The following is an 18,555-nucleotide window of genomic DNA, read 5'->3' on the forward strand; positions in this document are numbered from 1 at the left end:
TTGGCTGGGAGACCAACCTCGATCTAGGCTTAAGCCCCAGATCCATCACCAGCTAATGGTATGTCCTTAAGAAAATGTTTAAATTGTCTGTGCCTCAGTCTTCTCATCCACAAAATAGTTCTTTCCTCAGAAGGTAATTGTGAGGATTCATTGAGAAAGGTGTGTAAAATCCTTTGCACAGAGTAAATACACAGTAAATATTATCTCTCATTATACCCCTATGCTACAAATAAGCTGGATGTACCACTTCCTTTATAGCTGGTACTCGCCATCGTTACACATTACGTTTCTACCCTTACAGGTCCCTACTGAAATTCTACCCATCCATGAAGATTTAATTCAAAATTCATCGCTTTCATAAAGGCTTCCTTCCAACTGGATGGAACCTTTTCTTCAGCTCTAGCTCTTTGAAATAGATAGAAATCGCATATACAGCAATAGTTCTTAATCCTGGCTGCATATTAGAACCATTTGGAAATCTATTAAAAATATTGATGCCTGGGCCCCTATCCCAGAAATTCTGATTTAATTGGTCTGGGGTGATGCTCAAGCATCAATATGTTTAAAAAGCTCCCTAGGTGATTCTAATGTGCAGCCAAGAATTAGAACTACCAATGCTTGAATGAGTATGTTTTTAAATAGTGTTTACCAACAAATTCAAGCTAAGATATTAATGGCTTAAAGTTTTAATGGACTAACCTTTAGAATGCTTACATTTTTATTAAATGCAATGCAATACTATGCCCCAAGAATACAAAGGTCAGTAAGATTTTTTTAAATGTCCACCTAAAGGAGAGAATCACAATTTAACTAGGAACACACATATAAAGCTGCGGGCATAGAATGTGATATGTGAGTAGTGTCCTAGAAATATACCTAAAGTATTTTGGGAGCACAAAGGGGAAAAGCCCAATTTTTTGGAGGTGGCAGAAAAAGAAGGAAAGAAGCTTCAAAATGTGGGTGACACTGAGCTGAGTGTTGAATGGTGAAAACGGGTTTGCAAGATCAGGGGTGAAAAGACTTCCCAGGCTGCATATGGAAGGGTCAAAGTGCATGGCTCATTCTAATCCATACACCTTCCTAACCCAAATAATGAATTGCTAATACAGAAAACTGCAACTCCATTTGCCTAGATCTTGGTCATAAGAGGATAAGAGGATGTTTGGGGGCAGGAGGACTATTTTCTGAAACATACCTATAGTAGACTAGTTTGGTTGCAATGGACCAGCTTGCAACTTGGGTTATTATTTTAGAAGAGAGAAAGAGAGAGAGAGAGAGAAAGAGTTGTTTCCCCAAACCAACTGATAAAGACAGATATGACATGGTTCAGGGATAACTGTACCAGAAATTGGAATGCCCCTAAGCCTTGATTCTTCTTTCCTCTCTGCTTCTCTCTGGATATCAATCTCATTGTTGCAGACTTAGGTTGTCTGCACTGCATTGGCTGCTGTCAATTCCTGGATTCACAGTTTCTCAGCTCAGACCCTGTGGAAGCATTTTAAATAGCTTGAGTTAGGCCATATCCACAACTAGACCGAGCACTAAGGCAAGATTAACCTAGCTGGGGTCAAGTGCCCATCTCTGTCCAGTCACTATGGTCCAGAAAGCAGAGTCAATAGGAAAATGTCAGCTTCCTTTTAAGTAAGGCCTGTGATTTAAATAAGCATTTCTTAGAAGACAGGAGGTGAGTGGTGCCTGTAAAAGAATAGAAGAGTGCTGGGCAGATCTTAGAAACAAATCTCCACCACTATCCTCTCTGGGCTACCTAACTCTCTCCTATACCTTCTTCCTAGTTAAATAATTTCCCCAAACCCTCAGTGGTTGACTGATTGCAAAAATGGCTCAAATTCCCTATTTTACCCTCTATCCATGCCCTTCACAATGTGGCTTTGTAGCAACTTCCCTCAAGAAATAGAGTCTATTTCCCCTCCCCTTGAATCTGGACTGGCCTGTAGCTTGCTATGGCCAATAGAATAGGACAGAAGTGACAGTTGTGAGCCTAGGTTGCTGTCCTTTCTAACAGAACCCTACCGCCATTAGAACCAGCTCAGGCGAGTCTGATAGAGGATGACTCTGGGGGCAAAGCCAGATCATTCTAGGTGAGGTCATTTTAGAGGTCAGGCAGCCCCCAGCCACCCACCAGCTGAGTCATAGACTTGTGAGTAAGCTCAGCCAAGATCAGCCAAGCCTAGCCAAGGTTGAAGACTTGCCCAACCAACCCGCAATCTTATGAGCTAAATAAATTGTTGTTTTAAGCCACTAAATTTTGTAGTTGTATGTTCACAGAATTTTTGTGGAAATAGATAACCAAGGTAGCCACCAGTTTAGAAGTGCAATGATCCCCATATAAACACAGGTATATTCAGCTCCCCTCAATGCAGATAGGTGGATGTCCAGTATCACAGAATGATGCCTGTTAGTATCCATTATGTACAAATGTGACTTTTCTGCTATTAATATTTAATGGTGACAGAAAATGAGGATGATGCCAATCAAAGCTTCCTTCTTAGAAATGGGGGATAGAGAAGTCACATGCAGGGGCAAATGCTCCCCAGCATTGATCCTTGCTATTGATCCTTGCCCGGAGTGCACCAATTACCTCTGGGAGTTGCCCTCGGGAATTATTTGTATGTGGCCTTGGCAGGAGGATGATTCCAGCACTCCTCATAAAAAAATAAAAAAAAAATCCTGCTGGTCAGGGATAATAAGATAAATGATGACTTTAGTAGGTCTCTTTGGCATCTATGTGTTGAATCATTTCCCTGGCAGTATATCGAGTTCTTTAATTGGCCAATCTGGTAGCTCGAGTTCTGCCAGCTGGGTGATTTGCCTCCTCCGTTTTCTTCAGCAGCAACCCCAAGAGAAGGGACAGAGACTTTGGTAAGTTTGAACCCCTCAACCATTCAGCTCACCTCTAATTGGTACAGACCTAGAATCCTAAGAATTTCCCTGGGGTGTAACCAGTCACTGGGTCCTGTGGCCAGATCAGAGGTTTCTCTGGCAACATCATAACTGCCTATTCACCAGCGCCAGAAATGTTGTCCAGCTTGATGTTTGAACTAAACATCACCATCACTTTTTTCTCCTAGCCTCTATCTGCTTAGTATTAGTTTAAGAAATTGGATCTCTGCCTCTGTCTTATGGTTGGGGAGGGGTATAGATAAGGGAGGCAAAACTAATCTCTTCCCTCTGCCCAGCTAATGCTTGGGAGAGCCTGGGAGATCAGACTTCCTAATACTCCTATGTTTTCCCCCAGCATCCCACTTTAGCTTAGGCTGAGAAATGAACTTTTGCAATTTGCATAAATGCTAAATCTTCAGTAGTACAGGGCTACTGCTGAGGGACAAGGGATTCTCTTAGCAAAGCCATTTTTCTCTCCTACAAGTCTGCCTTCAACATGGGCAAAGCACGTCTTTCTCTCAGCACCATCCTGAATGCCCTCAGAGGAAGCCTCCACACCCTTCTGTCATGACATTTTTCTGCCACATCCTTCAACAGTTTAGCCTTGAAAGACATGGGGCTTGAAATTCAAAAGACCACAGGCTACAGTTTAACCGATAGCTTCAGATCTGCTTAATAGCCCAGGATTTGAACCACATGCTTGGAAGATTCTTCCAGAAGAAGGAGACATTCTGGAAAAACAAAAGCAATCCCTGCCCCCTACAACTCCATATGGACCACTGCTCCTCTAGGGTTGCCAATTCTGTTTGATTGGTAGGGGCTGCTTTCGGTGCTGCCTTGAGAGAGATTCTGAGGCCATGTCTGGACTCTATGAGAAACACCACCATGATTAATTAGTTATGTCTGCAAAGGTCAAGAGAGAGGGGAGTATCAACACACATGCCATGTTTCCTTGTGCTACATCAATTAAGCTTACAATCAGGTCTGCTATGTAGCTTTGTCTTTACAAGATAAGAATTCGAGAATTTGATAAGCATTTGAAATAATATTTGAGAAGAGTCTAACATGAAAAATAATCACTTTAACTTCCAAATAGAATACCTTCACTTTCTAGTAAACTAGTTCATTTGTAGATCTAAATCAATATTGTTGACAGAAAATTTTGTTTGCACTCCAAGTATGCTAAAGTCATCCCCAATTGAAATGGCCACATAATGCAGGTTACACATCTCTTTCATTTTTTAAATAAAAAGTCAGATAATAATTGAACACTTTATATTCTATAAAAATAATCTCATTTTTTGAGGCTTAGATATAATACCTGCTCTGCCTGCATCTCAGCCTTGTGAAGTCAGATGTACTTTGAAATCCTTAAAATGTGGTATGAAAGTTATTTTTACTGTTTTCCACTTTGAAAACTGTAATACTATATGTAAATTATTTTTACCATCATGTACTTTTTTTGTGTGTGTGTGGCTACTTTGTGGCTACATTGATCCTTCTTCCCATATTGCTCCAATCTCTTGGGGGCTGCCCTTGGGCACTGGGAGTGTGACCTTGGCGGGAGGTTGATTCCAGTGCTCCTATCCGCAAAAAGTAGGGCAAGGATGGAGGCATTGGACCCTCCAATCAAACTCATTTCTGAAATTGCCAGTGTGCAGGCATGTGAGAAAGCTCTACAGAATCTGACGCTTACTTCTGAAACACTGGCTCTAGAATATGAGGGGAAGTCAGCAGCAGCAGATGTGGTTGCAGCCTTAGCGCGAGCCATGATGGTGGCTTTGACCTGATTCTAACTTGTCCATTCCTGAGGGTGACCATGGCTGTGCCGCTTGATGCCCAGCCTCCCTCTTTGTCTTCTTTTTGTTTTTCAAGTCATATTTTCCAATCTCCAGGTAAAATTTTCAATATCCAGTCTCTATTATGAATCCTCTTCCCCATTTTGTTTTATATGTTAATGTATTTATTCTGGTAATGTCTATTACAAACAGGAGGCCTGGGTGATGCAATACCTGATAGGCGTAATGAATACGGACCCCATGTCTCTGTCTGGAGCATTGAACTGAAAATGTGGTAAGTGCTCAATAAATATTGGATCATCGGAAAAGTCATGACACATTTTTGCAATGAAAAACATAGAAAAATACGTCATGACTTTTCCGACGACCCAATACTTGTTGAATAAATGCAAATATGGACTACAACTAGCCTCCGACTCTAATCAGCCACATGCTGATCCCACTGCACCTACAGACAGTATGTCTGAGGTCAAGGCAGGAAGAGCCATGCCAGCTGCCTTTGTCCTCTTTGATGAGGGAGGTAAATCTTTCCCAGAAACCATCACCCTGAAATCTTCCACTGACTCTTCTTTCGCTACCTCCAGCTGCCATGGAGTTTGGGAAGTCATGTATCCCAGCAGGAGCTGGGTCCTTTGTTGCCACAAACAGAAATGGGGTTTTATTAGTAAGGAAGAAATGGGTGAATGAATATTGGGTAGGCAACTAGTGATGCCTGTCAGAAAAAAAAAAAATCTGGTGAAAGAGAATAATCACATCCCTCTGAGAGTTAGAGACCATGGGAATCTGAACCACTAAGGAAATGGGAAACCTTCCTGGTGAACATGAGCCCTGGTTCCCATGATCCACTCGCTCTGCCTCAAGCCAAGCAAGATGTTCCTTCAGGAAATGAGCTAAGTCTGAAGATGGGGCTCTACTTTCTGATACAAACATATAAGCTCTGGCTGGAGAGGAGGACTTTTTTCTTCAGAAAAACCAGAATTACTATAGCAGATCAAGGTCATATAAGCCTAGAGGTTTCTACTTGGAGGCAGAGGTGGCCTCAAACTGCCCAGGATGAGAGGCTCCAGTCTGTGATGTGTTTTCCACGATGCAGCTATGCTGGCCAAGTGTTCCACGCACTGCCAACAGTCTGGCTGGATCCCTCCTGACAGCCTTGCACGGGCTGCCACAGACTCCTGACCCCACCTTGGCCTGCCCCTTCAGGATAGATGGTCCCAGGAGACTTCACTAACCCAGCAATGACCCTTGCCACTCTGACCTCTCCTGAAGTTTTCTGCCTCCGACCGCAAGAGCTAAACAGTCCCATACTCTGCCCTGCATGCAGAAGCCTCAAACACTGAGCCCAGCGAGCAGCTAATTGGTTTTTTACAAGCCTAAGATAATTCAGACATTTAAATATTGATGTTCATTTCTGGGCAGCTATAAACACAAAAGGGGAAAAAGAGCATGTTTAACTGCTTCCTCTCATTGGGCCTCACCATGATAATGGTCTTTAGTCAATAAGTCCAGTTTTCTAAAGAGGGGACTCATTTGCATTAACAGAGATGTTCAATATGTTCTGTCTCATTGTGACAAAATGGTCCATCCACTTGGTACGGACTCTGTTGACTCAGCACCCCCCAACTTTGGGGCTGAAGGAGAGCTGTAAGAATCTGGAGTCCTGAGCAGAAGGAAGAATGAAACAGATTATATTCAGCACCCCAGGAAGCATTTCTGAGTAGCTGATGAGACCCTGCTGAGGCTGAGGAGACCCTGGTATTCAACTCCAGAGCAAGAGTGGGATGTGCCCACTGCCTTCCTCTCCTTGAAGCACAACTATCGGGGGGGCCACAAATGAGGATACAAGATGCCAGGGACAAATCACTGAGCTGACATGCCCAAGAAGGAACCATGGTGCCATTTCTAGCCCTCTCCCGATCCTGCTTACCAACTCTGACAAAGTCATTTTATGCTTGTCTTGTCAGGCCCTCAAAAGGCACTTATCCGTATGTCCCTGACATATGCACATTTTTTTCTTGTGCTATTTTGTATTATTTCTTGAAAATGGCCATTGACAAGGAGACAGTGATTTGTTCCAACTCTGATACTTCTGTGTTCACGTGTATTTGACTGTTATTATTAAAGACTGATAATCCACTCACAGGATCTGCCTCTTTCTTAACCAGGATCAAGGAATGCTATTAAGATGTATAAATAATATTAATAATGAAAGTGTCCTTTGGTTCAGTTAAAACACTGTTAATATTACAATACAGGCCATAGAATAAAAATTTGTTAATTTATGTATAATTGAAATATGGTCTATCTCATAGACTCAAGTTCATGGGTACCTTATATTTACATAGGTTCTCATATTTTCATTCTTTAGATTATAGACTTTTTAAGGGTAGTCTCTTCATTATTCTGGGATCCTGGAGTCACATTTTCACTTGTAGTATAAATCAGATGTTGATAGAAAGCCTAGTTTCTTTCATTTTTCTATTAACTGATTCCCTTTATAAATGCCTAACTGGGCATCAAGAAAAAATTAAATTTATTTTAACAACCTATAAAATCTCATCCTCTTCATTAATTTTTACACTTTCTCTACCTAATGTTGAGCTTATTTTGGAAGAAATGTTCTGTCTTACAGATTTCTGGGTTTTCTCCCTGTTTTCCCAAGATGGCCTCTGGGTACATGGGAAGAGGTTGGGCTTCTGTGACTTTGTGGTGGTAGTGGGGTTACGGGGGTCCTCAAATCAGCAAAGTTCAGCCTGGATCCTTCTGGGGTCTGTTACAAAGGGGATGGCCTGGGCTGCCCAGAATCTAATGACCACAGAGATTTAGTGGCTCTCCTTCCAGAAGGTTTTTCTGGAAACCGACTCTTTAGCCTGAGGCTAGTATAACTGATCAGTTTTGTTTCTTTCAACTTGGTCTGGAGCTGGTCATTCCCTTGGTGACTTAGTCCTACATTCATTCTTGTTGGTGCTGAGAACTCCCATTGGATCCTGGCCCAGCCAGCCTGCCGGACAGTCCTCAATTGCTGCCTCTATCGCAGTGACTGCCCTCCTTCTAGAAAGTTCCTGTCAGACTCTCTGTTTACTTTCCAGACTGTCCTTGGTTCTTCCGGGTCTCATTCATGCCATGGAGAAGCAGACTGGGTTCAGGAAGTCTGCCGTCTGCCTCACTTTGGGGTATTGGTGTATTTACTTTGCTGTGGCCATTTTGGGTTGCTGAGGGTCCTCTATAAGGCTTTGTCCTCATGGAGCCCCAAGAGGAAAGGAGAACAGAAGTCCCTCTCTTCACCTTTTCCCTCAACTTAGCACATTTCATTGAATCGAAGATGTCACTGATTTTAAGATTTACCATTGTTCTATATACTGCTAAAAATGAAAATAACAGTGCCTAGGAAGCTATGACACACCCTGATGCACTGATTTCAAGGGATGTAAAAGTGTGAAAACATGTGTACATTAAAATGTGAATTATTTATGTAACATATGTTCCTGTCCACTAAAAGTTGGACTTAAGAAGAAAAATGGAGACTGGGCCTGACTACTTACTACTAACCTTCCTCTCTCACTTCCTTCTCTCCACAATCTTTCAGACCAAGAGGAATCAGCTTTGGGCTTTTCGTTTCCTGTCTTTGCATCCTTCGGCTAGCCCAGGACAGCAAGTTACTCTGCCTAGCTTCCCCTGGCGATGGAAGAAACTCATCTATTCAGCCATGCCTAGCTCTGATAATGACGACACAATGAATTTGGAAAATCCTTTCTGTTTCAGCAAAACCTGGCTTTCAAGGCTGCATTGACTTGTGACAAAATCCTTTTTGGATACCAGAAATTGAATATTAGTTCTTCTTTTTTTCGTTTTAAATCATTTATTAAATATCCTAAACTTCTAGGAAACATGCTTTTTGGATGCCTCCAGCAAAATGAGGAGGAGCTCAGTTTAAGATAATGTAAAACAAACAAACAAAAATAAAAGCACATTAAAATATCGCCAAAAAAAAAATTACCTTGTTTCATTTTCATCTCTCCACAAGGCCTCGCATGGAGCAATTGCCAAAATTGACCTGCAGTAAATTCTTGCAGAAAAACAAAGAATGAAAATATTTCTACTTGTTCCCACAGCCCTTTTTTTGTGAGTACCTCTGAAGACAGAGTTTGTATCATTGACTTTCTTGGCAATTTCCCACACAAGAAAAACTAAACTACATCTTGTTTACAAGGGACCCACTGTGGATGTTGACTTAGTAGTTGACCTCTTTGCCATTTCCAAACTGATAATATCTCTCCCACCAAAAATAACCCTGGAGCCCTATATTCTATTGTATTTCTTTGTGTTGTAATCTTCGGATATGGAGTGAATATTTGATTCCTTTTGCAATTTTAGTATTAGCATCACAGGTGGAATAGAGGTTACACATGAAAATTGTTATTATTATCTTATACAAATGTGACATTTTTTAAACTATTATATTGGAGCAGGCCAAAAGAGAAATTCCAGGTGTAGAACTTGTTGTCAGGTAGGGGTTTGGTGCTGCTACTGATGATTTTTCTTCCTGGCAGTCTTTAAAAAGAAACTTTATTGAGATGCCTGGTGAGGTAACAGGAGTGATTTCTCTGGCCAGAATTTAGCCGGCTTCACGAGGAACAACTATTTCTAAGGGCCTTTCTCCTGGCTAGCCTGTCATCCCAGGACACTGAAGATAAAATGTTAATATAAACCTAAAGTAATTGGCAGGTAAACAGTTGATAGTAGTAGAAGTATATAAAAAAGAGATTCATAATGTGATTGTCTTGACTTGTAAATCAGTAGCTGAAAGAAGGGAAAAATTTACAGAATCACAAAGACTTTCTCCTTCAGATTTTTCTTCACCAAAACCTCATTATTTCTATTTTCAGTTGCAGTGTTTTAATCACATAACCATCACTTGAAACATAATTTCTGGGAAACTATCATATTCCTTTAAATACATATTTTAAAGTGTGACCTTTACTATACTTTGGGTAAAATTTGTGTATGTGTGTGTGTGTGTGTGTGTGTGTGTGTGTGTATATGTGTCCAAATCTCTAGTATGCTTGACTTTAATATGGTAGTTATCAAGAGCAGAAGTCAGTGAATGTTGCTGAAATTCACATTATAGGCATTTCTTTCGGATACTGATGCTGAGCTAAGCTATTATCAGTTTTGCAAACATTTTAGTTAAAAGATTTCTGCATATATTGGAGGGATTACTGGAGGTGGAACTTTTTCTTTTTTTACATAGTAACTATTATAGCTTTCTTTAACTGCAAGAATGATCCAGTATTTCTTCATTCTTTTTTTTTTTTTTTCTTGTTTGCAGTCGCTTCCGTGTCTTACTCTGAGTAGCGTTTTCCACAAGCAGGTTAATAGGATGCAACACACAAAAAGGGCCAATGAATCTGTTTGTTACAGTCTACTTACTAAAGCTGTGGCTACAATACTCCAGTGCTGAAGTCAGTGAAAAGGCTTGGATCATCCAAAATACAATCCAAGGAAAATGCAAGCTGATACAGCACAAAGATGCTTTGTTTAAGAATGGCAGAAATTTCCAGCAACTATCTGGAAAAAAAAAAAAATGCAGGATGGGAGGGAATGTAATCAAATAACAAAACAAACCCAAACTAAAAGGGAATCTTTATAAACCAGCACAAGGACACTTTGTTTTTAAGTGCACACAATGAATTTTAAAGATCTTTGTTCAGAGGGGAAATAAAGTATTATGAAGGACTGACACATTTGATGGATGGATGGTTTCTGAAAAACCACATTATCAATTACTTTTTTCCTTGTTTGGCTCCAGTCCAGCAATTTTTATTTGAACAAGCCACATGTTAGCATGGTTTTGATTGCAGGAAGTAACTGGTTGTTGTTAAAAGCTACTATTTCACTGATGGGCTTATCTCTTCCTTCCCCCTCCCCTTTCTGATGGGACTTCGATATGAAAGGCACAGCTTCAGTTGTTATAAACAGAGTCAGGGATTGTTTGATAGACCCACCCGTGTTTTGCTTTCAGCCTTCCAGTGGTACTATCACAACAATGTATTCAGCCACGTTTCAGAAAACAACTGCTTGAATTCAGCTTATTTCTTGTCCTCGACTTTGATAAGAAATTTTGATTTTTCAGACGTTCATAACTCTCATAAATCTAAGTTTGTTAGCAAAAACCAGTTATGAGTATGATAATTTTTTTTCTTTCCTTTTTTGTTTTTACATTAGACTACTATCTCAAGTGAACCTTACTGAGAAAAGGGATGTTTATGAAACGCTCAACCTAAAATGTGTCAAGAATCTTCTCAAACAATATGGCACCTTGTTCTTGCTTTCCTTATTTTTCATCTAATCAAAACCAGTGCATCAGAACAATGTTTATTGGTCTAAATATAAGAAATGTAGCTAATTAAACTATATTATTATTATCACTTTTCCTCTGTAGTTAAAGATTTGGGGGCAGTTGTGAGAGGGCAGGAAATTATCTATGAAATCAAACATTGATACTCACAGGGGTGCGTGTGTATGGTATGTGTGTCTGTGTCTGTGTGTCTTTGGGTCAGTATCTGCTATTCATGATAACTTCCCTTATGATTAGCTTTTTTTTCATGTTACCATGCTTGAAACTTGGAAACTCTTTCTAAATTCCCAGGGTAGCATGTTGACAATAGGCTCTGAATAGTTGCTTGAGTATAGTTCCTAGTTCTATATTTTAAACACTAATTTTAGTGGTTATTCCTCTCCTGAGAATTAATCAAAAAATAAAAAGATGGCCTTAGAGAATGGGTCATTTGGTTATTCGTTAGAACATGAAAACAATTTGAATGAATTAGGATTTAATCTTGTTCAATAGAGGAGATATAAAATTAGCAACTATTTGTTGACTCACTGGCTCATATCAACATTCCTCTAAAGAAGATCCCTCAGCATAGAGAGATATATAAAATGTATTATCAATCACAGCTTATTCCAAGAAAACAAACAAACAAAAAACCTTCTAGAGAAACAGTGCAGTGTTTGAATCTAACTCTGCAATTTGCAGGTTGCATGAATTTATGCAAGTTAGAGAACCTGCCCAAGAGTTCATGGCTCACCTTTAAAATGAAGATGATATAGAGTATTAAGGTTTTGTATTAGATCATTAATATGACAGTGCTTGGCATAACCAATAAAGTTACTTACTGATGGGCTAGGTTGCATGCAACCTAGCTGTGGTATAAATACAAGTCCTTCCTAGGATATAACAGAAGGTGGTGAGTCAAGCAAGGTGCATAATATAAATCAGAGGCTTTCCAACACCCTAAGTCTTGATACTGAAAATGTTAAAAACAAAATTATATACCCCTTTTTATCACTATTTAAATTTCCGGTTGAACTGACTAGTGAATATTTTATTTGGCAATTCTTCCTCCCTAAGCTATGACTGTATATATTTGGTTTTAATAATTAGGAAAGTTCTAGTTGTGCATGCAGTAGCTTTACAGATAATAAAAATTTAATTAAACTTACTTTGATGCAACTTTGATTATAAAATTTCCTAAGCATTGCATAAATAATTCAAAAATGTATGTGACTAACATACTTCATTCAAGAAAAAGGGAATTTTCAAAAGCTAAGTGTTAAATATGGTTGGTTGTGTTAGGCAATTGTAAACATTCTAGAACTGATAGAAAATGTACTGTTAACATATCTTTTGCCAGTACAGTTATTACTATGTAGCATTTTTATAGCTTAAAGTGGATTTCTGAATCTAATTTTTACAACATGATTCACATTTACTGTTTTGGGAGCAAGTTGTTAGAGAACATTGATTGCTTTATAGAAATCTAAATGTTTCTAAATACAATTTGCAATAAATATTTGACAATTCTTTATTTTACATTTTCAATGTCTTATTAAATTATACTTACACATGACAATTACCATCATAATAAATCATTTTCCACATGATTAATTATATACCTTACAATTTTCAAAGAATATAAAATCCTCCAAGGACTTAAAAACAAACTGTTTCCTTTCAAGAAAATATAAGTGCCAAATTTCTTAAGCCTGCAAAGGAGAAAGAGCCTATGCTGCTGTTTAAATCCTTGATAAACGTCATTCCTGGAGATTATAAGATTATTTCCAGCATGGTTTCCCTTTTTAAAAGCTTTAATTTCTTTTTAAATTACAAAAAGTGGATAAATTATACAGAGTGACTCAGTTGAGAGTACAAACCGAGAATGGAGTATGAGCAATTTCTGCGTTTCTCTCTTTCATATATAGATGTTGCAAAAATTAGTCAGATTCAGAAATCAACCCTAAGCTATAAAACCATTACACAGTAACAATGGTACTGGGAAAAGTATGCCAACCACACTCTTGGGGACTTTCCTCTGAAATGAGGGGAGATGAGGGAAGGAGAGTGGCTAGACTGAACAAAGCTGGGTAGTGTCAATGATGAAGCAGTTCAAGGGGATGGAGATAACCAAGGGACAGGGATGGTTAATAGTCTTCTTTCTTTATTTGCCCTTCTGAGTTGTTAACTATCTCCATCACCCAAGCCTTCAGTAAAAGTGTTCATCATACACAGTTTGTGTCAAGGGTACTTCAGCGTAAAGAATGCCCTAAAGAGGAGCCTGGTATGGAAAAGGGACAGATGAGTAGAAGGCATTGAATGGAGGTCAAGCTTTCATCAGCAGCAAGAGGCCACAGCCAGTGGTGATTCAGAGAAACAGAGCCCCTCCAGGATCCCTAGAGCTACTGAGAAGGATGCTGGGTCTTGGACTGAGCATGGGTGGATGGTGACTCCTTGGATCCTTCCTGTTGAAAGTTGTAAGAGTAAGGAATCCATCTGGCTGGAAGATGAGGGCCTCCAATTAGCTGACATATGAGTTATATCGATAATACCTTTTTATTGTATATATTTCTAACTATATATATTTAGGATATTAGTTGTTATTATATATGGCTATACACATAAATTCAGATTGTAGCGTTGATATCTACCTATATGTATGCACACAAGTCAGCCCAGTTGCTTTTCTCTGAGTTACAGTTTTCACATCTGTAAGATGGTCACAATACTTGCTGTCCCTACCTAACAGGGTTTTGTAAGGAAGGAAGAAGCAAGTGGAAACACTTTGTGAAGCACAAAGCATTATAATTGATGGAAGTCATTAAAAGGAAGCTCCAGTGGGGTGGAAAGAAATGGAATCTGAAAGCCCAGTTTTGATTTCCAACTTGTTTGCTTACTAGTTGCATAATCTTCAAGAGGTCATTGGTTTCTCTGACTATTCATTGCAGAATCTATGAAATGGGGATTTGAATACCCATCCTTCCTATCTCTCGGTGCCTTTACATTTTACCAGATGTAATGATATATGACAGCACCATATAAACACTTGTGGACCATGTAGATATAAGCATCAAATGGTCTCTTATGTGAACATATTTTACCAAAAAATCTGTAATAAAAGCATTCAAATCTTGTTCTATCTAAAACCAAGCCGTGGAAGCAGTGGGTGTCTCCATGAATAAAAATTTAGCAGAATGTTATAGTCTTTTCTAAAAGCAGTAATGCACTGGACTAGATATTACCCTGTGAATGATGGCTCATTCACACTATTTTACAAGGATTTGTATTAAAGGAAGTCATGTCATTTACCAGAATTGTTGAAGGCTCCATAATACTGAGGACAAGTCTTGAATTAAATTATAACATTGGGAACCCACACCTAACATCACTTTTTTTTTTATCACTTTCTAAGACAACTAATCAATTTCCAACAAAATGCATCTGCTTCTACTTTCCTCAAATATTTTTTCAAGAGTTCATTTATTTAGAAGTATTAAAAAGGAGGAAAGAAAAAAGTGATCAAGTTTAACAGATGATCTTGAATCAAGATTCATTCTCCATGACCAATGCAACTCTCAAAGTATAAAATGAAGCATTTTTAGAGCTGCAAATATTTGCATTTAGTGGAGGTGAACTTAGAGATCATACCTCCTTTATGGGTGAGACACCATATGGATGAAGTCAGAAAGTTTAAAAAAAAAAAAAAAGAAAAGAAAAAGAAAGAAAGTTTAAGGGACTAACCAAAAGTTAACCAGATCATTGTAGATTATGAAGAGAGCCCCCATCCCAGGGGAAATTATACTGGATTTACATAAATTATTTTCTCATACAAAGCAGTGTGGTATCTAGTTATATCTTCCTACACCTACCCCATTCCCACGCCACCCATTTCAGAAAGTAAATACCAAGTTTTTCTCCTGTAATATCTGCCTGCAGGCTGTTGTGATAGTTAGCAGGAGTGGGAGCCAGTGTGAAGGCATAAAGAGAGCAGCTGAATAGGTGTGAACCCTGCTGCTATTGGAAAGTAAAGGACTAGAGCTTAAGCACCATTCATCGCTCTTGAACTGAGCTTATCACACCTTTGGAGACTCAGAGGTTGGGGGAGGGAGGCAGGCGGGGAGCCAGGTTTGCTCCCCACAGCCCTGGGAATCCTCAGGTGCAGCTTTTGCCCAGTGGCAGGTGCAACACAGTCATCTCCCTGATTCACCCTCCACCCCCATTTAAACAATAAAACATCTGCTCGAAAAGGAGTAAACCATGCAGGTGAGTTGGGTGGTGCTTACATGGCATACTTTAATTGAATACCCACTTGTGGTTTTACACAGGGATGAAATAAGAAGGTAGGAGAAGCTCTCTCTGCTTCAGTACTGAGAAGCTATATAACATCAGGCAAGTAACTTCTTGCTGAGCCTCAGTTGACTAATCTTTGAAATGGAAATAATACCTTGTTTGCTTAAAGGCAGGGGAATGGAAAAGAAAAATCTTTTAAAGGTCCTTTCTAAGTTCAAGGAAAGTAAAGATACCATGAGTTTTTCTCCAGCAAGAGGGTCATTTTAATAGTGTATTACTTAAATATGGTTTGCTTTATCAGCTGGGAGTATAAATAACTTCACAGGTTCTTTTGCATATTCAGACAATTAATTGTTCAGACTAGCTATTGTCGAAGTCCTGGATCTCTGTCAGACACTCAGAATGATTGCTGACATAAGGTGTGACTATTGAAGACAGGGGGTCCTATACAGAACTTTATCAACCTGACACTCTCAGCCATTTATCCCAAAACACCCCATTAGTACCAGGATGGGTGAGCCCCAGAAAGGGATGCCTATCTTCCACCGAGAGTCCTTTCAGAATGAGAAAGACCCACAACTCCCTGTCTTCGCAGCAACTGATGCTGAACCTTGTCACCAGTACATTCTCCTGTTGACTTCATGATGAATTCTAGACAACCTTCCACACCCTACAGTGTCTGCACCCCAATCCATGGGAGGGAAGAAAAAGGCCTCAGTGTTCCTTCTTGCCAACAGACTTAGTTAGCGACCATCTCAAGGGGTTCAAACAAATGTAGCATTTTAATAGAGAGTTCTTTCTTCCAGAAACCTCCTTAGTCCCCTATGTAAATTTGTTCACCCTACTCCCAAGCCAAGCACCTCCTACCCCTCTCCCCCACCCCCACAATAAAAAGCAATGGGCTTCCACTTGCCTTTTATCCATCAAGTTAAGGAGGGACATCCCAATAAAAAGATAGCTTGGCAATCTCAACCACTAAACATAGAGACAAATGGCAAAGATAAGACTCTGCCTCACCAGACAAGTTCAGAAATTTGGCAGTGTCTTTGACATTGATATGCTAAATCTTTTAAAATAAGGAGAATGCTATACCGCTATGTCCATCTTCTCAAAGAAGGGAGGGTGGTGACAAGTCAGTTACTGAGCAAGTCAATTGCTGATCTAGAAATGGATCATGTCCTTGATTCTCTATGATCATTGCTGTTCTAGTTGTATATTCAAAGCACAGCTTGACATTTCTGAATTGCATAGATGGCCTCTATTCAAATTAAAATTTACCCATCACTCATTAATAGGAATAGGCAGTGTCAGTGTAATAGAACTGTGTGTCTCCAAAATCTTTATCAGCTGCCCCAAATAAAAATAATCGATATTCTTTAACATGGAAATGGATGTTTTCTTAATCTTAGGCTAAGTGTGAATAAGGTCACTTATAAACCTCATACATATTTGTAATGATCCTGTTACTCTCTGCTTACAGTCTTTCCTCACTCCACAATGGCTTTCCATCACACTTAGGATAAAAAATGAATGCCTGTATCAGGTGTAAGAAATTCCATGTGATTTGGACCCACAGACATGGCCATGACCCAATCTTACACTATTTTTTACCCAGGCACACACCAGTCTTTTAAAAATCCTCACAGTCACCAACACTTCCCTAGATGGGGCCTTTGTATCCACCTGAAATTTGCTTCTCAGTGATCTCTGCCATGGCTGGCTCTTTCTTGGCATTCAGGCCTCTGCTTCACTGTCACCTCTTCTGAGACGCCTTCCACCACCTCCCATCTATACGAGTTCCATCATGCTGCTACATGCTCAACTGTTTGTCTACCTTCCTCGATCAGAATTTAAGCCCAAAGAAGAGACTTTGCTTACGCTGTTGACTGTATCATTCTGAGTCCAATTAGAAGGAAAAGCACACAGTAATTTGTACAAGGAAAGTTCAATATAAACCATTATTAACTATGACAGGAAATGGGAGTAAAGAAGGTTTGGTAAGAGGTAAAGAGAATCCTAAAGAATATAGAACTAGAGGCATCAGGAGCAGCCGCTACACCTAGGGCTGAGATCAAGGACTCAAGAAAGCACCTCCCAAGACCCACACACACCCAATGGCTGAAATCCAGATCTTGTTTGAGGGGGCGCAGCTGGGGTGGTGGACCCTGCTGGAAATGTGCCTTCTGGAACTTCCCAGATATCCCCACTTCAGAGCTTACTGGAAATCTGTTCTCTGGGGTGCCAGGGAAAGCTGTTCAGGGAGATGTCTCATCAGAGGTGCTCCGCTCCAAAATCACTCAGGGAAGCTGCTGGCTGTAGGTTGCTACTGATGGCTGCCTGTGCTGTAGGAACCTGCCTGGCGTGCACACCAGAACCAGGAAGCATAACCCTTGCCTCTTATAATGTCTCCAGCACCCTCTATTGACAAATCTTTGATACCAACTGGCAGAGGAAACTATTTAAAAGGCCCAGATCCATTTTCACACTGCAGGCAAAGAGGATACACTTGGAGCTGAGAGACAATAAATAAAAAATAAAAAAATAGCCACTTTACTGCTAAATTCCCTTATCCTGGCACATATTAGGTGCTCAATAAATATTTTATCGAAGAATAAATGATTTATAACATATCACCTAAGTGAAAACAATGGGATTGCTTGCATATATCACTTTAAAATAGGAACCACAAGGCCTAGCTTCCAACATGAATGCTATTGCTGAGCCTCCGACATGAAAATGCTGGACTCTCCACTAGTAGAGATAAGACAAGCCCCAAGTGACTTCACATCTTGGCTCAACAGTGTGTGAGAAGCACAATGAAAGGAGCCCAAGCAGAGAGCAGAAGAGACAAAAGCAGCCATGAGCTCCCTTCACTTTCTGTGTCCAGCCCCAGGCTGAGCCACCGATTGCTCCACTTGGCATGTTTCTGAGACATCACTGTGAATTATGTAGATCTGCTATGGAGGCAAAATGTGAAACATGCCAGAGCTGTATTGTAAAACTCTACTTAATAAAAAATAAACATTCTGATTTCTCTAGCCACTCTTCTGTTGACACAAACTGTAGAGAGAATTTAGGAGAGATGTTCCTGCTACACACTATTTGATATCTCTCAACAGAGCAAAGTTTTTCCCTGTGTCTACTGACCCTTTCAATAGCTCTTCAGGTTCTCTTATTAGGATTCTCCTTCCGTCCTGGGAAATGACTGCACTGAATTTCAAGAAGTAT

Source organism: Hipposideros armiger, unplaced genomic scaffold (genome assembly GCF_001890085.2).
Source record: "Hipposideros armiger isolate ML-2016 unplaced genomic scaffold, ASM189008v1 scaffold_124, whole genome shotgun sequence".
NCBI lineage: Eukaryota > Metazoa > Chordata > Mammalia > Chiroptera > Hipposideridae > Hipposideros > Hipposideros armiger.